We start from the raw sequence: 14,150 nt of genomic DNA, 5'->3' as shown, positions 1-14,150 counted from the left end.
GCACATGGAATGCTTTCTAGGATAGACCACATGTTAGGACACAAAACAAATCTCTATAAATTTAAGATGATTGAAATCATATCAAGCGTCTTCTCTGACCACAATACTATGAAACTGGAAATCAATCACAAGAAGACTGAAAAACACGCAAAGACATAGAGGCTAAATAACATGTTATTAAACAATGAGTGGGTCAACAACAAGGTCGAGGAAGAAATCAAAAGATACCCTGAAACAAATGAAAATAAATACACAGTAATCCAAAATCTGCGGGACACTGGGAAAGCAATCCTAAGAGGGAAATTAATAGTATTACAGACCTACCTCAAAAAACAAGAAAAAGCTTAAATGAACAGTCTTCACACTGAAGGAAATTTGAAAAAGAACAGCAAACAAAGCCCAAAGTAAGTAGAAGGAAGGAAATAATAAAAACCAGAGTAGAAATGAAAGAGTCTTTTTTAGATACAAAAGATCAATGAATCCAAGAGCTGGTTCTTTGAAAAGATAAACAGGATTGACAAATATTTAACCACACTCATCAAGAAAAAAACAGAAAGGACCCAAATAAATACAGTCAGAAATGAAAAAGGAGAAATAACAACTGACACCAAAGAAATACAAAGGATTGTAAGAAAATATTATGAACAGTTATGCCAACAAACTGGACAACCTGGATGAAATGGATACATTTCTAGAAAAACCAGGGAGAATCAGAGAATCTGAATAAACCAATTATACCTAGTGAAATTAAAGCAGTAATCAAAAAACTTCCAACAAATAAAAACCCTGGACTGGATAGTATCACAGGGGAATTTTACCAAACATTTAGAGAACTAACATCTCTGCTTCTCAAACTATTTCCTAAATTCAAGAGGAGGGAAGGCTCCCAAACTCATTTTATGAGGCCAGCATTATCTTAATTCCAAAATCAGATAAAGAGACTACAAAGAAAGAAAATTATAAGCTAATATCACTGATGAATATAAAGGCTAAAATCCTCAACAAAATATTGGCAAACCAAATACTGCAATGCATCAGAAATATCATACACCATGATCAAGTGGGATTTATTCTAGGAACACAAGGTTGGTACAACATTCACAAGTCCATAAATGTGATTCACCACATAAACAAAATGAAGTATAAAAACCACATGATCATATCAATAGAGGCAGAAAAAGCATTTGAAAAAATCCAGCACCTATTTATGATAAAAACTCTTAGCAAAATGGAAATAGAGGGAACATACTTAATAAAGGCCATATATGACAAACCCACTGCCAGCATCATACTCAACGGGCAAAAACTATAAGCGTTCCCCTTAAGATTGAGAACAAGACAGGGATGTCCACTTTCACCTCTCTTATTCAATATAGTACTGGACTGGAAGTCCTAGCCACAACCATCAGACAAGAAGAAGAAATAAAAGGCATCCAAATTGGAAAGAAAGTAGTAAAACTGTCTTTATTCACAGATGACATGATTTTGTCCATGGAGAACCCCAAAGATTCCACCAAGGAACTATTAGAACTGATAAATGAATTCAGCAAAGTAACAGGATACAAAATTAATATCCAGGAATCAGTTGCATTTTTATATGCCAGTAACAAACTAACAGGAAGGGAAATCAAGATAAAATCCCATTCAAAATTGTTTAAAAAAGAATAAAATACCTAGGAATAAACCTAACCAAGGATGTAAAAAGACCTGTACTCAGAAAATTATAAGACACTAAAGAAAGAAATTGAAGAAGATAAAAATAAGTAGAAGTACATACCGTATTCATGGATAGGAAGAATTTACATAATTAAAATGTCCATGGTTCCCAAAGTAAGCTATAGATTCAATGCAATTCCTATCAAGATTCCAATGACATATTTCACAGAACTAGAATAAATATTTCAAAAAATTTTATATGGAACCACAAAAGGCCCCCTATAGCAAAAGTGATCCTGAGAAAGAAGGCCAAAGTTGGAGGAATCACTCTACCTAATATCAAACTGTACTATAAGGCCATTGTAAGCAAAAAAGCATGGTACTGGCATAAAAACAGACACACAGATCAATGGAACAGAATAGAGAGCCCAGAAATAAACCCACACCTTTATAGTCAATTAATATTCCACAGAAGAAGCAAGCACATACAATGGGCTAAAGATAGTTTATTTAATAAATGGTGTTGGGAAAATGGGACAGATACTGCAGAAAAATGAAACTAGACCACTTTACACCACACACAAGAATAAAATAAAAATGGATCAAAAACTTAACTGTTAGACCAGAAATCATAAAAATCCTAGAAGAAAACATAGGCAGAAAAATCTTGGACATTGCTTGTAGCAACATTTTATCAGATATATCTCCTCAGACAAGGGAAACAAAAGAAAAAATAAATAAATGGAACTACATCAAATTGAAAATTTTTTAACAGCAAAGGAAATCACCAAGAAAAAGACTACCCACAGAATGGGAGAACATATTCATCAATACATCTGATAAGGAGTTAATATCCACAATTTACAAAGTACCCACACAACTCAACACCAAAACAAACAAATAAACAAACAAACAAACAAACAAATAAAAAACCCAATTAAAAAAGGCCAAAGGATGTGAATAGACACTTTTCCAAAGAGGACATACAGATGGCCAATAAACATATAAAAAGTTGCTCAACATCATTAATCATGAGAGATATGCAAATTAAAACCATAATGAGATATCATCTCACACCTGTCAGAATGCTATCATAAATAAGTCAATAAACAACAAGTGCTGGCATGGATGCGGAGAAAGGGGAGCCCTTTTGCACTGTTGGTGGGAATGCAGACTGGTGCAACCTCTGTGGAAAGTAGTATGGAGATACCTCAAAAAACTAAAAATGGATCTGCTTTTTGACCCAGTAATCCCACTTCTGGGAATATACATGAAGAAACCCAAAACACTAATTTGAAAGAACATAAGCACCCCTGTGTTCATTCTGGCATTACTTACAATTGCCAAGCTATGCAAGCAGCCCAAGTGTCTGTCAATAGATGAGTGGATAAAACAACTCTGGGACATTTACACTACAGAACATTACTCAGCCATAAAAAAGAAGAAACTTTTATCTTTTGCAACAGTATGGACGGACCTGGAGAACATTATGCTAAGTGAAATGAGGCAGTCAGGGAAAGACCAATACCATACAATTTGACTCCTCTATAGAACCTAATTAACAAACTGAATGAGGAAAATGGGACAGACTAATATACGGAGAGCAGGATGACAGCTAGTGGGGTGAGGAGGTTAGGAGGTGGAGGGATTGAGCAAAAAGGAAAAAGGACTATGAACATGGGCAAGAGCATGGTGATTGCTTGAGGGAGGGGGTAAGGGAATAAAAGGTAATATGAAAAAAATATAATAAAGACTAAACTTAAAAAAAAAGACTAGCACCAAACTTAGACGTACTCCACAATGTAATCAGAAAGACTAAAAGAGAACTGAAAGGGGAATGACTGTCTCACTGTGTAATTCAGTGTTACTTCATTCTATCTCCATTCATCACTTAAACTTGTCTCGGTGCTGCCAGTGGTGGTGAGCCCCACTTCGTGTATTCACCCTCCTCCGTGTGTCTCTTGCATTTGGGAATCTCAAGTATGAATTTGGCTGTTACGTTCTCATGTTCTCCTTCTGAGGGTTATCTTCTGCTTTTTGTTAATGTAATACAAAGGAGAAAGGTAGAAAGCCAAAGGAAGCATTGTAACAAACAAAATTAGCTTTTTCAGGGCAAACAGCAGGTATTATACTTGTGTATATCATCAAAGGGCATCTTTACAAAAATCCTGGAGGAATGGCTGTTCTGGTTTCCAGATTTAAAAACTTTTCTGCCTCATTTGGAAGGAGGGATTCTCAGTAGACATCTTTCTTCCTGAGTCAAATCTCTGATTCAAATACATTTGGGTGAGATAGCAATGTTTTCCCCACAGGTGGGATGGTGTGATTCTAAGGTGAAATTATTTGAGTATCACTACCTCTATGTATTATGGAAAAATGTAAGGTTATGTGGTTTGTCAGTAACAACCTAGTTATTTACATTTAGCATTAGTGAAGTTGTGATAGACTTATGTGAAAACTGATAAAGAAATATAGTGTAGTTTTTTTCTTTTAGAAAAAGCACAAAGACAAACCTATTTTTTGAGAAATGAACAAAATATTAAACTTAGATTTGGAATCAAAGGGCATTTTAATGGAAATATGATGGTATGAAATTCTTTTGAATTGATGTATTGCTTTAGATTTGCATCTAGTTATTATGTGCATATATTTCAATTAAAGATATACAATTTCAGAACCTTGTGTTCATACAAGTATCAATTTTCCTTTAGCATTGCTCAATACATTATGTTGTAGATAAATATGCAGAATGATATATTAGCTTTTCACTTTGGACAAAGCAATTTTTTCTAATGTACATAATCACTCAACATAAATGGCTTAACTGTCAAGGTTAAATCTCATTGGCTATGTGCTCAGTGGCATTAAGCAAACAAACGCTGCTTATTTGGTAGTCAGTCCTAACTGTGAAGAGCTGTTAGGAGCTTCTAGGCAGTTACTGGTACAAAATTCTCTCTTGATCTCATTTGATTTTTAAAGAAGCAAGAGAGATATTAGTGATTAGAAGCCAGGGCAAGAATTTACATCAGGATTTGGCAGGATTTTTATGATTTCTGGTCTAACAGTTAAGTTTTTGTGTTTTGTGTTTTGTGTTTTGGATAAATACTCAAGATTTTCTGAGTGGGGGCCATACTAACAGTGTTGTCACCGGTACAGTTTGGAGCTCTGAAGCTTTCTGAAATGAATGATCTTTTTGAAAGCGTTGCTAACACTGTTAGGGACCTGTCCCTCTCTCCCTCTCTTTTAGTTACACTAGATCCCACAATTTAAAAAGTACTTATGAGAATACTATGATGAAATGCTGATGATGGCAATGTATCTTTGAACTTTCTTTTTTTGTGTGTTAAATCACTGATGAGTCACTGTCTCCATTTTTACTTAATTGCAAGATTAAATTCAGTTACAAACATGATATTTTTAAAGAGTGGTTGATATCTTGGATATTACAATGAAAATGAACCAGTAGGATTCACAATTACATTCAGCTCTGGGCACAACAATGTAAAAATAAATATACCTAGAAAAATTGTGGAGAAAAGAATGTCAATTATTATTATCTTAATATGTTTAAATAGTACTTTTTCCCTTTGGTGATTTTTAAAATACTTTTCTTTAATATTAACTTTTCTAGAATGAGAATATTTTAGCATGGGTATGTGTACAATAACTAAAGAAGATCCTGTAATAGTTAATGCTTATGCTTCAGCTGAATTGTTAGTTTTTAAATTATGTTAATGAGTAAACAAAGTTTCTAGATCAGCAATTTTCTAGCTTATTTGTGCCACAGTGACAGTTAGTATACACAGCTCTTCCCTGCTTTTGGTTTTATACATTTATATTAGCCGTCTTACAAACAGCTCCACCTTCCAGGTGATGAGGCAGTATGTTCCTCTAGTGGTGAATGGAGATGCTTCCCCTCGTCCACTACTGGGCGGCCAGGAAGGCTCCATTCTTCCCTTGGACCTGACTACAGCTGTGTTGTTAGCAGAACATCAGGGGTGACCTGGTCCATTTCTGTGACTCACAGAGATTCATTGGGATCCTCAGCCAAAATTCCTTCTTCTCTGTCAGCTTTCAGAAGCTTCAGGAGGTGAAAGACCTGTGAATGATTGTAGCACATTTTGTAGAAACAATCGAAAGCTGGGCATTTTATATGTTTTGATTTTACAATAGAGGACAGGGAAGCTCTACATTTGGATTGGGAACAGGTGTGAATTCTCATGAATAACCATTAAAAAAGTAAAAACAGTGCCAGGTAACTAGCAGAGTGAGTGATATAGAAGACTCGAATGGTGTCACTTCCATCTTTGTCATTCTTGGCCTTGCATCATCTCTCATCCTTTCTCTACTCTATCAGTGCGAGGTTGTAGATTGGTGGGGACAAAGAAAACAGTATACTTAATAGCAATCCATTTATTGAATCAAACATTGCCTAAAGTTGTTCTGTTGCCATCTTTTTCTCCTGTGAGAGAAAAATATCTCATCGAGTGAGAACAAAAAAGTTATTCCTATGGGGTGAATCTGCATGGAAGATTGTGCAGTAATTTGCGCAAATGACTACTAGTCATGAAACTTCTAAGTAAAGAAAATTCCATTACCACTGCTCTGCATGAATACAAACAACCTAAAAGTTATTGAAGTGGTTTAGAATGGAATATGTGCCAATTGGGTTCTTTTAACCAGAACATGCTTTTATAAGAGACGATAGTGGCCTTTTAGCATATAAGACTTACCACATATCCCAACCTCTCTTTGTAAAGAGATGCTTTTGAAAATATCAGAGCAGGACAATCTTCAATTACTACATTGCTGCAAGAAACCATGTAATTTTGGTTGTTAGAAACACTACTTCAACAGAACTCTTCTTCACTACATGGGATATGTGCAAATGATAAGACTGAACTCAACCTCAGATGATTTGCAGTCAAGCTATTTGGTGCAGCGTCTTGAGAGAAGGGTGTTTGGATTATGTTATATTTGATGACTTTGAATATGTGACATTAAGGGGTTAAAAATGAGATAACTGAGTCTTTTATTTTTCTTTTAATAGTTTATTATGTAAAGAGACCTATTTTTTTTTTACTCTGCTTTATTCTATGATACTTCTAATTTCTTTGTAGGTTTAGGAAAAGTGATGTATGTTCATACATTTCTGGTCTGTTGACTTGCATCAAGCAGCTACTTTTATCAGTGGTCAGGTCTCATGAGCCATAAGGTACGAGTGTTGAAGGGGACTTTATAGTCTGCCTCCACAGCTGTCAGGGAACCAGGCACACATCCTGAGGGGCATGTTGGCAATTTTTAAAAAATTGCATTTCTGTTTCACAGTTTTTACATCAGGAAGAAACCTGTGCTGTCCAAATTCTTCTATCTGAACTAGGTTTATTGTATCTTCTATTATCTTTCCTGTAAAGAGAGCCTTCTGAATGATTGATGTAGAAAGTTGCTCTTTATAATAATCATGCCTTTTTTTGTGCCGAAGCTCTGAGCGAGCAGGGGCTGTTGACTGCAGTCGTGATGAGTGGGTTGGCTGGAGGATGGCAGGGAAGAGAAGGAGGGGTTTGGGCCCAGTAACATTTTGTGCTTGTTTTCTTAAATTTCATGTGGGTGAATTCTGGCTGGAATAAAAATAAGGACCACTTTGACAAGGAAAGGGAAGTGGGAGGTGTCTCAGAAGGGAAGATAGAGACTCAGCAGGTGTCCACTGCCAGCCCCCAAACTGGGCTACTTTTCCCCTGTAAGGCTGTTGAGATCTGGCTGGTGGAAGTCATTTTCATTCTACATTTTCTTGTTGCCTGGCTCACCTGAGAGTAGTGGTCTAGAATTGTTGCTATAATTTATAGTACTTTGAGGATATTTCAGGATTTTTAATTTTTATTTTTTTTTAAGAGGGTAAAGCTATTGACATGGACTAGAATTACAGTGGGGGACTCTGCTGTGGGAAACGACAGCTTACAAGGCAGACTGCACTGGCTGGTCCTCAATGAACTAATTTCTCCATCCACATTGCACCTGTTCTCTTCCCTTTCATGGCAGAAGCTGCTAGTATCTTTACACAAATGGTCTTGGTAGGGTTTCTGTCTTCCTATATAGAGATGGCCTTTTTGAGTATGATTTCACAGACATTAGAAGAGACCTCTTGGCCCCCTCCAGCTAACTTATCTACCAACAGACTAACCAACCAACCCACCAACTGATCTTTTACCATAGGACAGAGCCCTTTATTCCCAGGTTTAAATTCAGTGTGTAGTATAAAGGTATAAGAAAACCTTTTTCTTGAACGTTTTTATTACTACAAAGTCAGCTGAACATGAAAGGGAAATGGAGAGGCGAAAGGATTTGGGAGCGGTTATAAAAACCAGAGGGCTGTGGTTTTCTAACACAGTTTACATATATATATTCCCAATTTTGTTTAGGGATAGACTATCAAATATCCTTCACGAATCAGGAACGGCCTATTTTAGAAGAAATTCTCTTGAATAGCAAATAAGGAAGATGTGGTGTGAATAAAGGACCCAAAGAAACACCAGTTTCTCTGTTTTAGATTTCTGTGATTCTTCCCATACTTTGCCTATGCAGCCATTACTACTTACATTGCTCGCAGGGCCCTCTGATAGTTACTCCTCCCACAGAGCTACCATCTGTGGAGATGTGGCTGGTTGCAGCGCTCTGACCCTGTGGAAGGAGTTTGTGCTGGAACCTGGGTGTCTCTTCAGCCTTCGATGGTTTAGGAATTGCCTTCCTAGGACATCTCTCTACTGCAGTCGACACAGTTATTCCCCATTTCTAGGTATTTGTGCTTTCTTGATAACTCAGTGTGTGTGTGTGTGTGTGTGTGTGTGTGTGTGTGTGTGTGTGTAGAAAGGTGTTTTAAATTTAGTTTAATTTAAGATCTATTCCTTAGTCACCTGCTTTGAGTGGGACACTATTCCAGGTATCACAGGCTGTGGACTTGAGTTAAAGTGGGTGAAGGTGGGGTTCAGAATGGTGAAGAAATAGAATTTTAAATCACTTTGCTGTGAATGTTAAAAGGAAAGGCACATCTAATAGGGAAGGTGCCTTGGTTTGCTCAGGACTGCTGGTTTGGTTTTGTTTCCTCCTTCTTTGGTGAGGCTTAGGGTTAATGTATAAAAAGTGAGACATTAATAAAGAAAATATTTACCATAAAACATGAATACAGTACAAAGTAAATATTTATTCTATTGTCAAAAATGTCATTCTTTTACTTGGGACGATAGCAAAGGTTCATGAGTACTTTCAGTCAGCAATTACACTGGCTGACAGACATATGCTTTTGTATTAATAATCATAGAAATTATCACCTGAATTTTAAGACCCATTAATAATGCCTTGTTTCATGTTGGGACAAAAATGTCATTGGCCCAAACGAGGAATTATGACTGAACCAGGGGACCCTAACTTTTATCTTGTAGTCTAAACCATTAATAAATATTAATGTTTAGGTGCTAAAGCTATTGCAAAAGTACAATAGTACACTATCTTTTCATGGAAAAAATAATTAATTATGAAGATAATATATGTTAATTCTATAAAAGTGGGAAATATAAAACTTGATAGAAAGTAAGTAATCACTTTGAATTCTATCACCCATGAAAAACCACTATTATTATTTTGGCATGTCATTGGAGTAATTTTCCTACTCATGAGTATAAAAATTTTAAGGTAATGGAGAACATATCAATTGTAGGACAAAAAAACTTTTAAAATCATGTAATGTATATGTAAAAGGGCCTTGTTTCAGTAATATGCAATAAAATGATGACGAAGGGAAAACAAACTACAAAAAAGCATTACTCAGACTAAAAAAACCCTTTAGTGCCTGAGGGTGGGATGTGGGGGCTGGTGGGGCAGGGGAGACCAGAGGGGGCAAATGGAGACATCTGTACTTGAAAAACAATAAACAAAAAAGAAAATGTTTCTGATCCGAGAAACAAAACATAAGTGAGTGAAGCAGTTACTGGCTTGATGCTTTTTAAAAAGCTTGTCCTCAGTTAAGATTCTGGAAAGAGAACTTTAAAAAATTTCAGTGAGTGGTTTCCAATTCTTAGCTCATTCTTAATTATTTAGGAGCTCATTATCTAGTTGGCGAATGATCTAAGTTGCCCTCATCTTTCTCCTTTTATTTCTGCCTCTCACCTTATGTTTGTGTCATTTCTGTATATTAATTTCTTCATAGCTGGTAGAAAGGAAAATAAGAAGAGTAATTGCAAATCTTTAGAAAGATTGGTGAGGAAGAAACTGTGATATTTGGGCAAAGTTAGGGTAATTGGTGAATTGGTCATTTGTTCGGTTTCATCATCATCATGGATAATAACTGATGGAAGTTCATGGAACTCAGCCTGTTGAGTCACTTAAGATCAAGGTGTATCTTGGACCAGGCTGGGAGGTAGGTTCTTGATAGTCATAGTTTTTCCTTTTTTATATAATATTGTCCTTGACTATGCTTGCATTATATAATGATTTTATAAAGTTGTTACACTTTTTTTGGCATATAGTATTTAAATTCCTGAGCCTAAAATAAACTTCCTTGAAGAATAAGCTGGGTTAAAAATGGTTATAATGGTACAGATACATGCTGTGAGATGCTCCCAGAATCTGTAAGGCAAATGTGAGAGCATTTTGATTCATGCATCTCAGCCAATCAGTTTATGGCAACTGTCATTCAATATTAGCAGCCATAGTTAAAAGATGAGTATTGAATACTTTAAAATGAATGTGGTTCCTTCTCTAGTCTCAGGAAAAATGGTTTGGTTTCCAGCAAGTGGTTTTTTCGGTAGGGATGCCTTCTTGGCTGCAAATGGACAGGAAGTTATCTTCCAAGAGATTTTTTTCTTCAGCTCTTTCAAAGTAGAGTGAGGAAGGGATGCTGTAATAAAATGTGTAATGGATCCTGAACCTACTTTCAGTGACTTCATGGAGGGTTATTAATGTGCAGCTGTAGTGAGGAGTGCTCATTAGAGCTGAGAAGAAAATCAGTGTTCATGCTTTTGACCTTGTGAAGATGCCACATCCACATCTACATCCACAAGGCCTTTTCCATAATCATAGCAATCAAATCAGGAGTTTTCTCTTTCTCTTTTTCTCTTACACTCAAAGGCACTATTAAGATGATTGATACTATTTGAATGAGTACTTTCAGATAAGCATAAGCTTAAATTCTGACCTCTAGATGAAGTTTTATAAAGCCCATTTCCTCTTCTCAATTCTCTCACCAGCTACTTCTATAGATTGTGATCACCAAGTGCCCTATGATGTTCTCTGCCATATCTGCCTCTAAATGTTTGCAGATACTGTTTGGAAAAAGATATTTTGAAAATAAACTTTAGACATAGATTTTTGAAAACAAATATAAAACTACATACAGTTACAATGAAAGGTAAAAATATAAATTAATCAGGTGTTTGATATTAGGATTAAAAAATTTAAAGTTAATTAGTCTTAAAGAGAAAAGGCTATAGAACAAAACCAAAGGAAAGATAAAAATTGTTATGATTTTTCCATGAAGAGGAATGACTGACTTGGGACTCAGACTGGTCCCTAAGTACTTATAGTGGTATTTGGATGGCTCTGTTCCTTTGCACTTTGCACTCTGGATGGGTTGGTTGGGCAATGATTCCAAGCCTGGTGATGAAGAGAGAAGTTATTCCCAAATTACCTCCTGGAACAGACCTGTCTGAACTTTAGACTCAAACCTTCAACCCAGATATGACAACTTCATGTCACACCTTAAGTTTTACAGGTTTAAATTTCTTGATCTTTCTCTAGAACTATGCTTCCCTTCTAGTCTTTTTAACTAAGTAAATGTTCGTATCTTTTTAGAACTTTAGGATCCATCTTTGACACCTCCCTCTATATTTAGTACATCATCAAGTCATTTTGATTGGCTTCCAAAATGTACCTTTACTCCACCAACTCTGCCTCCATTGCCAGTGTGTTAGTCCACGCCACTGTGCTCAGACTGCGGCAGTAACCTCCTAACTGATCTTGTAACTTCCACATTTTCCTTTCTTCATACTTCTCACACAATGGGTTGAATGTGACACAAGCCATACTGCTGTGATGCGTGTCTTGAGAGAGAATGTTTGAGACAGGATATATACCTAAATCTCTCTCAGGTAATATCTAAGCCAGGCAGGAGGTCACGGGCTTTTCTACTACCCTCAAAACATGGTTTCTATTTTGGACCCGGAACTTCATTTTTACCGTCTCCCATCAGCAGATGGGAGGGACAGGGCCAAGGGAACCCACCCCTAATCCTGCATAGACTGCTTAGAAGCTTGGAGAATTTATGTAACTTCCTGAAGGTCACATTGGTGGTAGAGCTGATTGGATCTGAGGCTTGTGTGACTCAAAAGCCACAAGATCAGGTATAGGTGAAAAGAAATAAAACAGCTATTGCACTTTAAATGAACGTTGAACCTATTAAAATCTATATTTTGAAGAGATGAATAGAAATGAAAACTACACTTGAGAATGATAAGAAACAAATACCATCACTATCATAAGAAAAAAAAGCCTTCCACCCATGGGGGTGGGAACAGAGATGATACCAAGGGTCAATGGCACTCTCTTTTTAAAAACAGATCAGTTATTTAATTAGGTTTTTCAAAAAGAAATTTAGACGTTCATTTTGTGAGGATGAAGCCCATTTGTGAGAGCAAACACAGAACGGAGGTGGCCCTGGAGCTGAGGAACAGCTTTGATTTTTGGCAGAATTTGCAAGTCCCGGGCTTTCTGATCAACATTGTGCTGCTCTGTAATCTCGTATTTCTCCTTCTCCGTGTCGAAGATCTCCCCCTCCTGGTGTCTGGGCTTGTGTAGCTACTGCTTCTTGAAGTAAGCACCTGTGAGATGCTTGGGGATTTTCAGACCACTGATATCAATTTGGGTGGAGGTGGAGATGACAAATTTCTGGTGTGCTCTACACAGAGGAACTCAATTAAGGGCCAGAGGTCCAGTCACAAGTAGCAAGCCCCTGCTCAGCTGCTTCGGGGAAAGCACCCTTTGCCTCTGTGGTGCCCGGCGAGGGTGATCGGAATGGTCCTGGGAGTGATGCTGGCCTGCAGTCTTCTCATGTGCCGACTGAAGGGCTTCTTGCCTCGGTCAACAGCTTTCGAGGCACATCTTCAGGAGGACAGGATCTAGGCATTTTGCAAAGTTTAACCACTTGGGTAGTGCAATTCTTGTCTCCACCAACTGGTTTTGTGACAGCAGCAAGAACTTTCTCCTTTTTCTTTTCAATCCTGGATTCAGCTGCTGAATACTTCCTCTGGCACATGGCCTTTCGGGAATACATAGCTGACTGGGAATAGCTGCCAGTTCCTCTGATGAGGACAAGGTTTTGGCTGCAATGGGGCTTCTCCCTCTTAGGCGTCTTGGCCTTGAGGTGACCTTCTTAACCTTGCCACCGGCATCAGCCCTCTTGGCTTCAGGTTTCTTCTCCCTAGTTAATCTGGCTTTTCAGTCTTTTTTTTCACCTGCCATCTTGTGAGATGGGAAAAAGAATGAAGGCCCTGGCTTCCAGCCTATAAGCCTCTTGTGGGAATTCTTATCTGAGTGGAGCAAACTTCTTAATAAAATAATAAAAAAAAATTTAATTTTTTGTTTATATCCATTTAATAGCTTCAGTAGGGAGATATTATAAAGTGTAAGTAGCTGTTCTCTCCAGTTAACATCAAGTATAGAATAGATGAACTCCAACTTCAGGCTTCCTCACACAGTGACTCCTAACCCTGGACCTGTAGTAGAATCACCCCAGGAGCCTTGCAACTGCCCTGATCCCCAGCTGCATCCTGCCATGAAATCAGAATTCCAGGGATGGGGCCTGTATTAGTTTGTTAGGGCTGCCATAACTAAGCACCAACGTCTGGGTGGTTTGTCATTGTTTGTTTATTTTCTCACAGTTCTGGAGGCTAGAAGCCCAAGATCGAGGTGTCCGCAGGGTTGGTTTCTTCTGAGGCCCCTCTCCTTGGCTTGCAGATGGCAGTACTTTCTTCCCTGTTACTTCACAGGATTTTCCCTCTGTATCTGTCTGTGTCCTAATCTCCTCTTCTTGTAAGGACTTCTATTCTTATAAGTATTAGGGTCCATCCTAATGACCTCATTTTACCTCTTTAAAGAAACTATTTCCAAATACAGTCGCATTCTGAGGTGCTAGGTTTCAAATTCAACATATGAATTTGGGGGAACATAATTCTGCCCACACCAGGACCGAAGAATTAGTGTTTTCAACCCCCACCCCCAAGAGATACTAGTGTGCAGCCAAATGTGAGAGTCGGCATCCTAAGGTGGATTTTCAAACCTGGGTGCATTAGAAGCATCTGGGTAACTTAAAAAAAAGGTCAAAGACACCAATGCTTAGGCATCACCCTCCAAGTTTCATTTGGTCTGGGTGAGATGGGATATTGTTAGTTTCCAATGGCTCACAGGTGACTTGAATGTGTAGCTAGGGTTAAACACCACTCTCCTAGGGA

At 37.6% G+C, this 14,150-nt stretch overlaps 1 protein-coding gene and 1 pseudogene across 2 annotated transcripts in view; one reads left to right on the top strand and one right to left on the bottom strand.

Annotated features, from left to right (window-relative positions):
- The window catches only part of PLCL1 (phospholipase C like 1 (inactive)), a 307,752-nt gene that overhangs the window by 107,122 nt on the left and 186,480 nt on the right, over positions 1-14,150 (top strand). The window lies entirely within an intron of this gene.
- LOC129080446 (60S ribosomal protein L6-like) lies at positions 12,295-13,161 on the bottom strand (annotated as a pseudogene).

This window comes from Pteronotus mesoamericanus, unplaced genomic scaffold (genome assembly GCF_021234165.1).
Source record: "Pteronotus mesoamericanus isolate MK-2021 breed Mesoamerican mustached bat unplaced genomic scaffold, CSHL_Meso_final contig_90, whole genome shotgun sequence".
Classification (NCBI taxonomy): Eukaryota; Metazoa; Chordata; class Mammalia; order Chiroptera; family Mormoopidae; genus Pteronotus; species Pteronotus mesoamericanus.
This window is presented reverse-complemented; position numbering and strand designations above follow the sequence as displayed.